At 39.5% G+C, this 14,738-nt stretch overlaps 1 protein-coding gene across 1 annotated transcript in view; it reads left to right on the forward strand.

Moving 5' to 3' along the window:
• Positions 1-14,738, forward strand: part of SEMA3A (semaphorin 3A) — a 330,888-nt gene that overhangs the window by 86,439 nt on the left and 229,711 nt on the right. Inside the window, exon 2 of the mRNA XM_050324359.1 lies at positions 1,501-1,571. The gene's annotated coding sequence lies outside the window, so the exon portion shown is untranslated. The remainder of the gene's footprint in view (positions 1-1,500; positions 1,572-14,738) is intronic.

Here is a 14,738-nt window from a genome sequence, read left to right on the forward strand (position 1 = left end):
AGAAACTTTTTTAAAAACTATACTCACATGTAGTAAACTAGACCTTGCATAATTTTACGTGAGAATGTTGCTAGCTTTCTTGCCAAGGAATGTTAGGCATTGTGCAAGCACATATTAAAAATCCTACAAATCTATAGGGTCCCATAGCATCTGCCATCAGAAATATAACAAAATTAACCAGCACAGCCCATGTGTTCCAAACAGAAATCTTTAATTTGAAATGTTCAATGAAATGAATCAACCGTAGACCAAACTGGGTTTAATTCCATTTGGACTTGATCTTTCATGGATACACTCCACACAGAGAGTATTGAAAAGTATTATTCTCTGTTCATCCATAGCCCTGTCACTCTTTAGCATCTTGAGATCCAGGATGTACTCCATGCCCCAGAGCAGGAAACCAGCCCCGGGTTCATTCATGTGATGGGCATCAGACTGTCAAGTTTGTGCCAGTGCTTGAAAAGTCCATTTATGTGAGCAAATTTCTTGCTAATGAGTTGCAGAAATTCTTAAATATTTATCATTTACCTTAATTTCTTGCACATTTCCGGGGGGGGGGAGGGAAAAGAAAGGAACAGACTGAGTGGGGAAAAGGGGTTCATATAGTCTGGGTTCAGTGCAGGAAGGTCAATTATTAGTTTTTCCAGTGAGGAGTAAGTCTCTTTCACAGATGAAGTTTAAAGTTAGGTGCTCTGAGCTACTCCAATCTGAACCTGGCTTTCTGACAAACTCCCTTAGCTGGAGTTAGTCTTTGTGGGTGCCCACAAAGGTCTGAGTAGACCTTCAAGTCCAAAAAGAGCACAGAAGTTCTGTCTGGCTCTTAGGCAAGGGTAGCCAGACCACGTGTGTTGTGGTGTTCTGGCTGATGGTAGATGAGGTTCCCTGGCACTGGCTCTCTCTGGCTGCCTCTCTGACATGGGGTTATGTTTGCAGGGCTGCCCACCTGTGCTGTGTGCTGCTTCACACAGCACCACAAACCTGTGTCCCCCTCTCCAAATAAACATCTCCTCACTACCCCACCTTTCCCTAAGAAAGATTAACTGAATGGGCCATAGTAAAATGGTGCAATAATGTTTCAAAAAGTGAAACTAATTTAGTTCAATATCATCTGTGTAGGCTTGCTTTTATAAGGAGATGTAACTTCATTCCAGTAAAAATCAATACATTTAAAGGCTTTGGGGGCATGGAGGAGGTTGGTTGGGCTGGGATTTTTTTTTTCTCTGTTAATGATAGAATCCTGACAAACTTTACAGAAAAAAAGGCTGATACTTTATATAAGTGCAATAAGACTGTATTTCATCACAAGCCCCCTGCCATACACTTTCCTAAATCTTGTTGAATTTAGAATGGTCCCTGTTACATAGTCAAAGCTTTGGATGCTTTAAAGCAATGCTATGGTAATTGATTATGTTTTTACTTACCTTTCAGAAGTAGGTATGCTTTTATGTGTTTTTCTGTAAATTAGTTGTGGTTTTTAAACTTAAAATTTTCTTCCTTTAGGAGTATCAAAAGAGACATCAATCAAACTGGATAATTTTCCTTTGACCAGTAAACACTTGTGGCTGTTTGAGGTAAGCTCTTTTTCTCTTCTTTTTTTTTCTTTTTTTCTTTTTTTTTTTTTTGACATGCATTTAAATAAGTTGAAGCCAACAGTTCCTTCCTGTTTGTTTTACAGTAATTAAGAATTCTGTGCAAAATTACTATATTCCTTAAAGATCCTAACAATTGCTCTGAAATTTGTGTAAAGGATTAGGATACTGGTTTTGTTTAATTTTCTGTTAAAATCTCAGCTAGACCTTCATCTAGACACAGCTGATCTGATGGAGACAGGTAGATACCACACTTATAATAAGGCATTGATGTGCCCTATATTTCTGGTCCTTGGTATGAGTCCTGACAATGTCACGCCTGCTTGCTGGGCTGGGACCTGGCTCATTAGTTTGTGCATTTTAATTTATTTGGGAAATTTAGGTGGATGGCCACACCAGGGTCCTCCCTCCTGGGGAGGTGGGAATCGAGACTGGGGTATTTCTGCCTCAGGGTCAGATATGTCCACCACATGAATGCCTGATAGGACTGTAGATACACTACAGCTCTGAACTGTAAATGCTGTTTTCACACCTGGCAGCCTTTCTGTTCTGGAAGAAGCTCCATTTACAAGAGTTCACTCTTGCAGGTTAAGCTCTTGGCTGGAAAATTGGATGTCTGAAATAGTTTCAGGTGTAAGAGCTCAGTTATTGCGTCTGTCGTGGTTTTGCCCTGGGTCAATTTACTTTTATACCCCCACATACAATTACTATTAGTTGAGAGAAGGTTTATGCAGACAAAAAGAGACTGAATTAAAAAAAAGTATGAGTATTTATTATTAACAAGCTAACACTAAAGAATTATATTTACAACAATTTTACTTGAGTAAAAGGTACTATGTATTTACAAAAGATACTTTTCCCTCCACTTCCCTTTATATCAGTCCAAGGAGGAGAAGCAGTCTTTTTCTGTTCTCAGAATTCCAGCTCTCTCTCTCCAGTAACTCTGCAGCACTTTCGTTGCAGTTGGAACCTTTATTTCTCTCTCATTCTGTGTTGGCCTCCAGGGTTGGGCTTACCCCCCTCCTGGGCTAAAACCGAAGGTTGAGGGTTACCCAGGTCCTGAAGGGTCTCCTTCCATAGGCTTGCAAGGGGACACTTGCTTACTATGGATCTTCTTCCACAGGGTTACAGGGGATAATGGTTTAAGAGTTCACCCCTGTTTCCCTATGGAGGTCCCTCCCCATGGGAGAACAGTCCTTGATTGACTTCTCGGCATGGGTCTAGTCTGGATCCCTTACTCGGATCCCAATATCCCACCTGAGCCATTTTCTGCTCCAGCGTAGGTTCTCTCTAGCACCAGCAGCACGGATCCCACACATGGATCCCAACATCCCTACCTGAACCGTTTTGTGTTCCAGTGTAGGTTCTAATACCCGTCAGGGTCATAAATCTTCAACAGCAGCAGCATGGATCTCTCACTGAGATCCCAAGCTTATCTGAGCCGTTTTGCTCCAGCATAAGCATCGTCCCCTTCGAGGGTTACAAAGTCTTTAACAGGACTCTGCCTCATCTGAGCCGCTTTTACTCCAGCATAAGGCTTTCTCTCTGTTAAAGTCACAAATCTCTGGTGTATCCACAAGCTCCTCTGTGAGCCGCATGAGGGGTCTCTTCACCCCAACAAACTTCTACAGGTGGCAGGGTTTTATTTTTCAGTTTTTACCCTGCTGAAGGGAGAGAGAGCGAAAGGGAGAAAAACAGCAGCTCTCCCCCCTTCGAACTTTTCTTCTCTCTTCTGCGACTGCAGCTTTGACCTTGGAAATTCTGTTATCTCATGGCTGGAATTCTTCTGCAGCGGTTTCTCGTCTAAGCAGTTCGTCTTTTAAACCTTTTTTTTTCTTCACTCTCTCACAAGAGAGAAGAGAGGCTTCAGTACTACACCTGCCCCCCACCCCGGCCCAAGCCGGGGAGGAGGGGGCCTTGGCCCTCCTCGGGCCCGCTACCCTTCTACATGGCTGCTGTTCCTAATTTCAACTGCGCCACCAACCTTCTCTTCCGTTTTCTTAAAGATGTAATTAGCAAAGGCGTCATTGAACTTTTTGATTGGTTTTTTGTCCGGAAATCACCTGGACAAAACCATCCTCAGCCCCAGAGATGGGCTGGTGGGCAAAACCACGACAATTTCCCCCCTTTGCCTTTGTGAATTACATTTTAAGAAATCTTAAATTCTATAATAAACATACAATTATAAATAGACAAACTATAACTAAAAATTATTCTATTAAAAATTAAAACAACATCACTATAATATTTAATTCTATTAATCTCTTTTTACTACAACTGCAGTACACATGGTCAGTCTACTTTTGTCTGCAGACTTTTTTTTCAGTTATCTTAAAATCATTATGGCCAATTCCTTACATTAGGTACTAAAAATGTTGGGGTTTGATTCAGTCACTGTCTTTCTGGGCAGTCTTTGCCCGCATTCTCCACCAATAAATGTCGTGGTTTTGCCCTGGGTCAATTTACTTTTATACCCCCACATACAATTACTATTAGTTGAGAGAAGGTTTATGCAGACAAAAAGAGACTGAATTAAAAAAAAGTATGAGTATTTATTATTAACAAGCTAACACTAAAGAATTATATTTACAACAATTCTACTTGAGTAAAAGGTACTATGTATTTACAAAAGATACTTTTCCCTCCACTTCCCTTTATATCAGTCCAAGGAGGAGAAGCAGTCTTTTTCTGTTCTCAGAATTCCAGTTCTCTCTCTCTCCAGTAACTCTGTAGCACTTTCATCGCAGTTGGAACTTCTTTATCTCTCTCTCATTCTGTGTTGGCCTCCAGGGCTGGGCTTACCCCCCTCCTGGGCTAAAACTGAAGGTTGAGGGTTACCCAGGTCCTGAAGGGTTTCCTTCCATAGGCTTGCAAGGGGACCCTTGCTTACTATGGATCTTCTTCCACAGGGTTACAGGGGATAATGGTTTAAGAGTTCACCCCTGTTTCCCTATGGAGGTCCCTCCCCATGGGAGAACAGTCCTTGATTGACTTCTCGGCATGGGTCTAGTCTGGATCCCTTACTCGGATCCCAATATCCCACCTGAGCCATTTTCTGCTCCAGCGTAGGTTCTCTCTAGCACCAGCAGCACGGATCCCACACATGGATCCCAACATCCCTACCTGAACCGTTTTGTGTTCCAGCGTAGGTTCTAATACCCGTCAGGGTCATAAATCTTCAACAGCAGCAGCATGGATCTCTCACTGAGATCCCAAGCTTATCTGAGCCGTCTTGCTCCAGCATAAGCATCGATCCCTTCGAGGGTTACAAAGTCTTTAACAGGACTCTGCCTCATCTGAGCCGCTTTTACTCCAGCATAAGGCTTTCTCTCTGTTAAAGTCACAAATCTCTGGTGCATCCACAAGCTCCTCTGTGAGCCGCATGAGGGGTCTCTTCACCCCAACAAACTTCTACAGGTGGCAGGGTTTTATTTTTCAGTTTTTACCCTGCTGAAGGGAGGAGAGCGAAAGGGAGAAAACAGCAGTTCTCCCCCTTCGAACTTTTCTTCTCTCTTCTGCGACTGCAGCTTTGACCTTGGAAATTCTGTTATCTCATGGCTGGAATTCTTCTGCAGCGGTTTCTCGTCTAAGCAGTTCGTCTTTTAAACCTTTTTTTTTCTTCACTCTCTCACAAGAGAGAAGAGAGGCTTCAGTACTACACCTGCCCCCACCCCGGCCCAAGCCGGGGAGGAGGGGGCCTTGGCCCTCCTCGGGCCCGCTACCCTTCTACATGGCTGCTGTTCCTAATTTCAACTGCGACACCAACCTTCTCTTCCGTTTTCTTAAAGATGTAATTAGCAAAGGCGTCACTGAACTTTTTGATTGGTTTTTTGTCCGGAAATCACCTGGACAAAACCATCCTCAGCCCCAGAGATGGGCTGGTGGGCAAAACCACGACAGCGTCTATGATTGATTTGAGAAGCACAAATTTTGAAGATGAAAACTTCAGATAGGAAAGGAAAGCCATGAGGCCTTTTAATAGGCTCACAAAACCTATATATACATATATATATATATGGAGATTCTTTACTCTTGCCCTTCTGGGTTTTAATGTTCCCTTTTTTTTGCAGGAATTGTGACTGGCTGTGGGGTAATTTCACCTGTGTGAACTCTGGATCAATCACTGTTCATATGGGTTCTTCTCACAGAGGTTGACTTTGAGTACTAGTTTTATTTAGACATTTTGAATTCTTTTCGTATCAGCCTCTTTTACCTAATTGGAGTGTGCTTATTGTAGAGATGAAACTTAACATTACATAGTATGAATATATGTTTGTAGCTGCATCCTTCCAGTATATGCTCTGTGAAAAGGCTAAAGCACTTCTCTTATTTTCTTTGAGAATTTTTTTCTCCTCCCCAAGTGTCAGCTGTTGCATATGGAGCAAGGTGCACAAGGGTCCTCTCATATTCCTGTCCTTTCCCCCTGGAGTTACATTCACAGTAGGGAAAAAGGGAGGGAAGACTTCTCCCTCCCTTACGTTACCAAGAAAGAGTTATGATAATTTAGCCCTGAGTGTTTAAGCCATGCTTCAGTGCTGCTGAATTTGAGTTTGGCTTTATTTGAAGGAGCTTGCTGGAGTGTGAAAGGCACTGACGTGGGGATGATTAAAAAGTATTGAAAAATTATAGACCACACTGCAAGAGGCCCTCATTCAGGTGGATGAGGTCAAGGCAGGTTAATACACAAGGAACACTTTTGTAGCTGATGTCTGTGTACATCAGGCAGAGACATATTAAGAGTTGCTCCATCAGGTGTATCCTCTCCTTCACCTTACTGGCCAGACCACAATTGGCAGAACAAATTTTGTAGTAATGAAAGTTGACCTTGTTATTCCTATTTTTAGAAGGGATTATCTATTGAAAGGAGCCCTTCTCTGCACCTTCTTCTCTCTATCCTATACCTTTGATGTAAGTTTTTCATTTTTTGGTAGCTGAGAACCTGAGCAATAACAGAGAGAAGAAAAATAGAGAGTGGGGTATATGATGTAATCCCTCAGAACACACAGGTACTAAATGTCTAAAGGTATGATAAATTTTAAGGAGGTTGCTGCTTTCTTGAACAACTGTTTCCATATCTAATTGAACCTACTAAAAATGTAGTGTAAAGATTTTGCTTTGGGTTCATTTACAAGTAAAAGCAGTATGTTAGCAAGTGGCAAATTTCCAAGTTAACCACACACTTTTGGATGGGATGAATGTCATTTCCAACACTCTGGAACTATGACTGACCCCAAAGTATAAATATTTTTTGATACTCAATAATATTTTAGTCCCATTTTCATGGCTGTATCCCAGACTATAGATGAAAGCTAAGTATCTGTTTTCTTTTTTGGCAAACAATGATGTCCTGATTTTTCCAATCTAAATTGCCCTCCAGGGCACTAATAAAACAAGTCATGGCTCACAAAGTAAATTTCCTGTGTACTAATTGAAAACGGTTTCAAATTTATTAGGGTTTCAATCATCTTCCCAAGATCTAATGCTTGTGTTCACGGTATTCAATCTGACTGGTAATATACTTACCTGAAAGGTGAAAGAAACACTAAAAACAGTTCTCAGGTATTTTAAAATGGAGGTGGAGGACCAGAAAAGGGGGCTAAAAACAACAATAGCAGAAAACCACACATTTCATATTGTCGAAGGAGGTTTAAGACAACATCTGAAACTGAGTACTCATTCTCATTAAATATTTGGTTTTATTTTACTTGCCAAAACCTTTCCTATACGTGTTGCCAGACACTGGCTGTAGTGCAGGATCTACTAGGATTTGCTGGTAGACCTTGTTCTAAAGTGGTAGAAAAGGCAGGAAAGCCACAACATTCGTTTGTTCTTTTTTTGCTAGACTTTCTCTGTCTTTGCTGTACAAACTGCAGAAGGAGAGAGAAGGGCTGTTGAAATGTTCCAACTTTCTCCCCCTTCAAGCCACACCACAAAGAAGTGTAAGTGCTATGCAGACCATCCCCCAGCAACCCGCAGAGAGCCCGCCTTCTGCTCTGGGCTTCCTCTCTCCAAAATATTGTACTGGGAGGGAGGGCACTTGTCAGATTTTCTGGCACCACATTTCATAGCAGAGTTCCTCTAGCAAAAGAACCACAACTTCTTGTGCAGACTGAATTAATAACACGACAAAAGCATTTGGCCTCCATGTGGATGATTGCTGGCTGGAAAAATAAAACTCTGACTTCTGAAAGATTTCAGGGTTTAGAAGTTTGGGGTTTTTTCTTCATCGTGCTAAATCAAATTGTGAAAAGGATAACCAGTGTAGGGTAAAAAAAATCCCCAACACCTATAACCTTATTTTCCTAACAATACTAATATGTGAATGCTCTAAAATATCTCACTTGTTATGAAGATCATCTATGATTATAAAGGAAACCAAAATTTTTCTCTCACATCTCCAATAAAACCCAGGATAAAATCAGTCTCTTTTCATTGTTTTTATTGCAATTGTTTCAGTTTGTGCAAGTACTTAAATATTGGATGAGAGCTTGATAGGGATATAAAAATGAAATTTCTGTAGGGGACTGTTTTATATCTTGAGGGATGTGAGAGATTGCAGCTCAAATCTCACACTTGTTTTGGTTCATGGCGATCCCTCAAGAAGAGGAGGATGGGGCAAAGCCATGTTTGTGAAGTGTCTTCAAGGATCTCACTCTCTGTACGCTCTCTGTCCTTGGAGAGATACAGTCTTTCTGATTGTCGTTGCATATTTATATAAAATTATCTTCACTGGACCATGACACACATGCATTAATTCTCTGTCCTCATGTTTTGTCTAAGTAAAAGTACAGTCAAGGCAAATGTATTCCTTTGGGATAGTCTATGATGGATCTATCTGAGAAAAATTTCAAACACAAATCTTCTTGAAAACTATTCATTTTCATTAATTTTTTTTTTTAAATTGTTCTAACAAAACATAATTTTTGGATAGGAAAGGGACTTTGCTGGAGAAGTCCCATCCAGCTGTAACGCAGATGGCCTTTGCTCTGGGTATGTGCCCTGAAAGCTGCAGTTGAACAGCAGCAGTCCTCATGAGATGGATTCCAGCAACAGTTGTTGTTTGTCTGTGCTGCTGTACCTACAGTACCTTTCACCCACTCTGCCTTTCCCCTTCCAACACAAGAAGCAGCACTCAAAGCCTGCAATCCCTATTTTATTTAGCTCCAATTCTAAACACTGTGACTTCCCTCCACTTACAGAGGTATGCTCTCCAATAATATACCTAAGGGGACTACGTTAATATCTGCTAGCTATTTTATCCAGCTACAGCTTCTCTGTCAAGACTCATGTTCATGGTAAAGACAGCAGAAGCCCAGATGAGCCACAGTTGCAATTCTATAAACTAATTCCCAGATGTAGAAGAGACTAGTTGTAATGGCTGTACTGTACATGTGGAAATTAAGTCTAAACATACTGCAGTCCCCATAGGCTTGTGAACCAATTAAAATGTCAGTCATGACAGCAGCAGAGTAGATACTGTGTTTCTCCTTCTGTTCTCTTGTATGCATATCTTTTTGGTATGTTAGCAATAATTTATGGGAAAAAAAGATAATATAGATATTTCACCATCATATGGTTTCTACTATGCTTAGTACAATAGAACACTTAATTCCAAGAACTTTAGGAGACACCCATTGAACTCCAGTAATAACAGTTCCTCTCAAACTGTTCTAAGCAGCAGTTGCACTTTTTCAGTTTTACATACTAGTATTTTCCTATAAAGCTGCAGTAGATAATTTATCATTTTACAAACGTTATAATGTAAAATCCATGTTTTATACAGATGCATCTTTTTCTTGGCAGGATTGTACTCCATGATTCCAGTAAGAATCATGATGTGATTATGAAATCTGTCAATAGTCAGAAAATGTCTAATGAGAAAAATCTTGACACCCATTCTGTGGATTCTCTCAGATATGAGTCTACTTCTGAAGTTATAGCAAAAATATATTTTATTTTAATGGACACTTTATACAGAGATGAAAACATGTCTGATTTTCATTTTTATTTCCCATCAGTATGAGAGAGTAAAACAACTTCAAATTTAGCATAAATTATGTCCACTTTTGTACCGTTAACAGTGATGGAAGAGAGTAAAGTTATTCACTGGTTGTTTGTTGTTGTTTTGTTTTTTTTTTATTTTAAAAATCCTAAAGTTATAAACTGAGTCCTCTAGGACAGGTTATTTTACGTTCATAGTCAAAGTAGCATTTTCAGTTCTCCTTTTCAAATATTCAGTTTTCTCGTTATATTTCCCACTAGAAGCAAGGGGGGAAAAGAACATTAATTTAGAGGACACAGGTAGTAAGAAAGGGTCACAGAATCACTCTCCTTTATACTTCCATGCATTGATGAGCAGGGCTGCTGGATTTAGTGACAGGCCATTATCTTTCAGTGAAGTTTAGCTTTATAAGCAAGTTTGCATTTTCTTTATCTTTAAAAGGGAAGTGTTCTTACACCAAAGCCATAGTCTCAGTTGCTCAACCTTGAGCTTATTGAAAATACTGGCAAGTGAATGTTTTTCTTACACTGAAGAGTCAATGACCTCTGTCTCTGAGATTTCTTCCATTTCAGCAAATTTTGGTGCTTTATACTCTGGTTCCAAAGTACTATCAAGTATCTACCAGTCTTCATACACTGTTCATCTGAAGAATTTTCTTTTCCATACAGGGGTTTTGATAAGCCAACATACATGGGTCTAAATGAAAAAGAAGAAAAAAAAGGCTATATCTGTGTAAGGCAGAGGATTATTTAGTCTGGTTAGTGAGCAGCAAACTCTTGAGAAATCAATTCCTAGATTGAGCAAAGGCTCAACTGTCTGTGCTCAGAAAACAGTTACAGCTCTGATTATATGTAGATGGAAAAGGAAATCCCTGATGTCCCTCTCCCCTTACATATCACATCTTTGCATGATTTAACTAATTTTCAAATGAGTATTTGTAAAATTAACCACATCTTTTTCTCTTTTTTTTCTTTTCTTTTTTTTTTTTGTTATCAAGAATGCGATTGTGCAACGTGAGTTTCTCAACTAGTGTGACTCTGACAGGATTAGTTTAATGGTCTTTTCTGCTGCCTTTCCTTACATTGTTGCTTCTTCTTCCAGCTGAACTTCACTGCTTTCTGCTCTTCTGTTTGTTTAGGTCACATATCTGGGCTGCAATGTTGGGCTTAAGTATGGTGTTTGTTGTTCCCAGGATTTAGGAAATGGAAGGACAGAAATGCTAATGAGAGATGACTTCAATACTTCAGATCATTATCTTGTGTACCATTACAGTCATTTGTGCTTGTCAGAAAGCAAATACAAGTATTTAGCGTATTTTGATTGTATTCTTCTACTTCTGGATGGGAGTTCTTCTACCACATCTGGTTACTTTGTTGGGGTTCCAACCTAAAAAATGAATGTACAGGAACATTGACTATACCTCATTTCTGAAGACATTTTGAAATGGGATAGGAAAATTACAATTACATTGAACATTCTGAATAGCAGATGAGTTTGGTTTCATGGGTTTGGTCTCGAGTACCTTTTATAATTACGTAATTTAATTAGCATCCTTAATATTATGAGATTCACTGAAGGAGAACCCCTGCTTAGATAAATAAAGAATAAAGTTTATCCCCAGGTATCACAGAAAAATAGCTAGACACCACTTCAAAAGATTTTAGTACTTGGAAGCAACACTTCAGAATATTGAAAATTGCTCTGAGGTCACTAGTGCGTTTCTGTTCCTACAACACTTCTATTTGTTTCAGTGGGGGTCCAAATATTTTGGAATCTGAGTTGCATATGAATGTTGATTAGAGACCTCCTAAGAAAATAAGCTTTACCTTATCCTATTACTTTGGAGCTCTCACAAAATGTTTCCCCCAACAAAAACACAATCAATCCATTTAAATTTCAGAATCGAATTGTGTATTTTAATGATATATTAGGCGCAGTCAAAAACAGATGAAATAACCAAAGGAAGAAGCATGTTCCAATTTATAGCTCAAACTTCTATAAAGTTGCTTGGAATAACTTCTGCTAGATTTATCTCCCTATTGTGTTTCCTTTTGTCTCTGCATTCCTGTGCTAGGAATTAGGCCTGAGAGGGAAAGCTATACTTTTAGCCTAGCCAGGGGCCAAGTACCAATCAGTCTATCAGAACATTCCTCTTCTGTTAAAGGCAAACCTCACTCTAATAGAAAATCTCAGCTATGTCCCAGGACAATGCTACTTCAAAGGTCAGCGTGTCATTCACGTCTAAACTTCAGGGACATAGTAAAACTGACACCCGAAACCACGAGCCACAATGTTTCCTCAAGATTTTTTTTAACATGTAACCAGGAGTGGCTGCAAAGAGTCACACAGTCAGAAATAAACTGTGGACTCAATGAGGACAGAGGCATCCAAAAGGAAAGCAAAAGCAAGGCGATGTGTGCAGCGAAAAAATTGTTTCTAAAATGCAAAGGAACACTAGTTGCTATTCTGTTCTCAATATATGGTAGCTCGATTCAAGGGGGAAATATAGATTTTTAGGAATGTCAGCATGAAGATAAACATCACACTCGTAGGTCAAGGGGTTGAGGAAGAGGATATGCTCACCACATTTTCTGGCTTTCTGCCCTACCTATGAAGCGGAGCATAGTTGTACAACAAGTTATATGTGGTTATGATAATCATATTTAGAGACATATTGGCTATTTTGTTATTTAAAAAGTACATCTGTATCTCCCCAGGAGGAAATGCAGATTTGTTTCTGAGCCAGCTGACATAGCAAAATGAAAATCTGGACAGTCCCTTACTCAGCTGCACACACATTCTATTCTCACTGTCTGCTATTTTGAGTGAGTGTAGGATGAACTTAATAGTTACTTTATTTGTGTTGACTGCTTTAAGGGACAGCTTGGATAGGTCTGTATGACTTTTTTACCAAATTAGTGTTAACTGCCTAATTTTTCCTTTTTCATTCTTTTAGTATAGTACATTCTCTTCATTTAATATGATTGATAATACAAAAAAAAAAAATATTTACAAGTTTCCATGGTACTCAGAGATTATTTATATCACACATTGCTATATAACTTATTTTACCATGTAGAATACATATCACATATAAGTGTGTCACTTTGTTTTGAAGTGGTATCTGCTTGGAATTCAATGTCATCCAAATTAGGGAGTGTTCAAACTGAGATATTCATTTATACCAGAAAAAGTTACCTGTAATTAGATGTAGGGAGCTTTTTAAAAAGAGAACTATTAAAATCTTTGGGCCTTTTATTTATTTTTTTTTAACCTGTATTTTGTTTTGGTTTTTTCTTTTCTTCAGTTTGAAGTATTCTTTTATAGGGTATTCTTTATGCACTTTCATCTCTACATACAGACTTCCTTGGAATCAAAAAAACCCACCTTCACCTCTCATAATGAAAGTCATGTAGAACAGATATATGAGGCAAATTGTGATTGCTTTTGCCATCCACTCGTAAAAGTTACATGGGCTTCCCTTTCCATCAGCTTTTGTGCCCATTCTCTTGTTAAGACTTGTCTTTACAATTACACGCTGGGAAATGAACTGGGAAATGAACATTAGGCACAACGATCAAGAAAGAGAGTCTTTTTAAGCAGAAGTCTCAGTGTCTTGGTCTGATATAAATGCTAAGTAACGATTCAGGTAAGCTGCACCAATAAATGAATACACATTCTCAACTCTAAAGCCAGTGAAACAGTGGTAGCTATCGATTCCCTTTACCCCTCTTGACATTTGAATTGGAGTAGACAATTAAGCAATCTTAGCTTTCTCAAAAAGCCTGTCTTCCCAGTTGGAGCAGTGTGAAAGGAAGCTGTGAGAAATATTTAAAAAAAAAAAATAAGGCAAAGAGAGAGATATAAAGATTGATTTCTCTTCCCTTAGTGAGTGTTAGCAATTAGGTAAACTGATTTGCAGTGAAGTCATCAGTCACAATTGGAAGCTAATTTGAAAATGGATTAGCTTAGGAAGTAGCAATTTCTGCTCCATGGGATTCAGCAGCAAGTGATTCAGTTCTGTAACAGACCTCATAAAGTGGCTGAGATCAATGCCTACCTAATGTGCCATTACACACTGGGCACACTTCAGTGACAGTGGCTGCAGGGAGTTTCCCTACTGGATTTCCTCTGCTCCACACTCGTGTTCCACAGGTGTGTTAGCTGATTATTTTGCCTAAGGGAATAAACAGTTTAGGAGAATTAGAACACATGGAACTGTTTCCCCCTCTCTTGAGAATGAGCTTTTCTGTCTGAGATCAGTAGCAGCAAGTGAGAAGGATTAGTTAGCACACCCTGAATCTGCTATGTGAATGCAGGATTCTACAACAACACAGTAGAGTCTAATACAGGAGCTCCTGGCATTTACAGTGATGGGAGGACCTGAGTCTGGTCAGATTTTGGGGGCTGTGTGTGCACATAGGAGGAGAAAGACCCTGTCTTGTGCCCTGTCCCCCTTTTCCCAAGAAGACTTCCAATACCAGTCCTCTCTCTGAACTCCTTTGCCTCCTGAAAATTAGTACAGCTCTGTTGTCCCATCTATCCTTGGTGGGGTCCCATCTTCTTTCCCAACTCATACAAGCTCAGGTCCAGCTGAATTCCCTGAATGTGCTAATTGCCACCAGTTCAGTAACAGTGACCAGTGATGGTCTGGAGGCACTCAGGTGTATGGTTCAAGTAAGCTTTGTTGGGACAAGATTGAAAGTCAGAGTTAAGGTCCTCCTGGCGTGAAACATCTGAAAGAGTTTTGCATGCTACCAGTGGTAAGAATTCTGTAGTTCAAGACCAGGCTGAATTGAGTAAGTCTGGAGGAATATAGGTCTCTTGCAGTGAGAATTTTAGGATTTTTGAGAAATTTCTGCTCTAAATGTGGTCAAAAGCTTTGGGCTAATATATTTAGAATTTCACAATGGAAATCTAGTCGGATAACTGAAATGTTTTGATGATACTTTTACAGCATTTCCTTGAAATCAATTTTGACTTCTTAAAATTCTTACAGGATGGGTGGCTACCTGTGGAAAACTAGGTTTTGAAATGAAAATTGATCTTGAGAAAAAGGAGGGAATCTTTCCCTTAAAAACGTGAAAAAGCCAACAATTCCAAGACTTAAAATGAAAGTCTATGAAAACCACTTAGCTGTTTTCTGA

This window comes from Myiozetetes cayanensis, unplaced genomic scaffold (genome assembly GCF_022539395.1).
Source record: "Myiozetetes cayanensis isolate MyiCay16 unplaced genomic scaffold, myiCay2020 scf3, whole genome shotgun sequence".
NCBI lineage: Eukaryota > Metazoa > Chordata > Aves > Passeriformes > Tyrannidae > Myiozetetes > Myiozetetes cayanensis.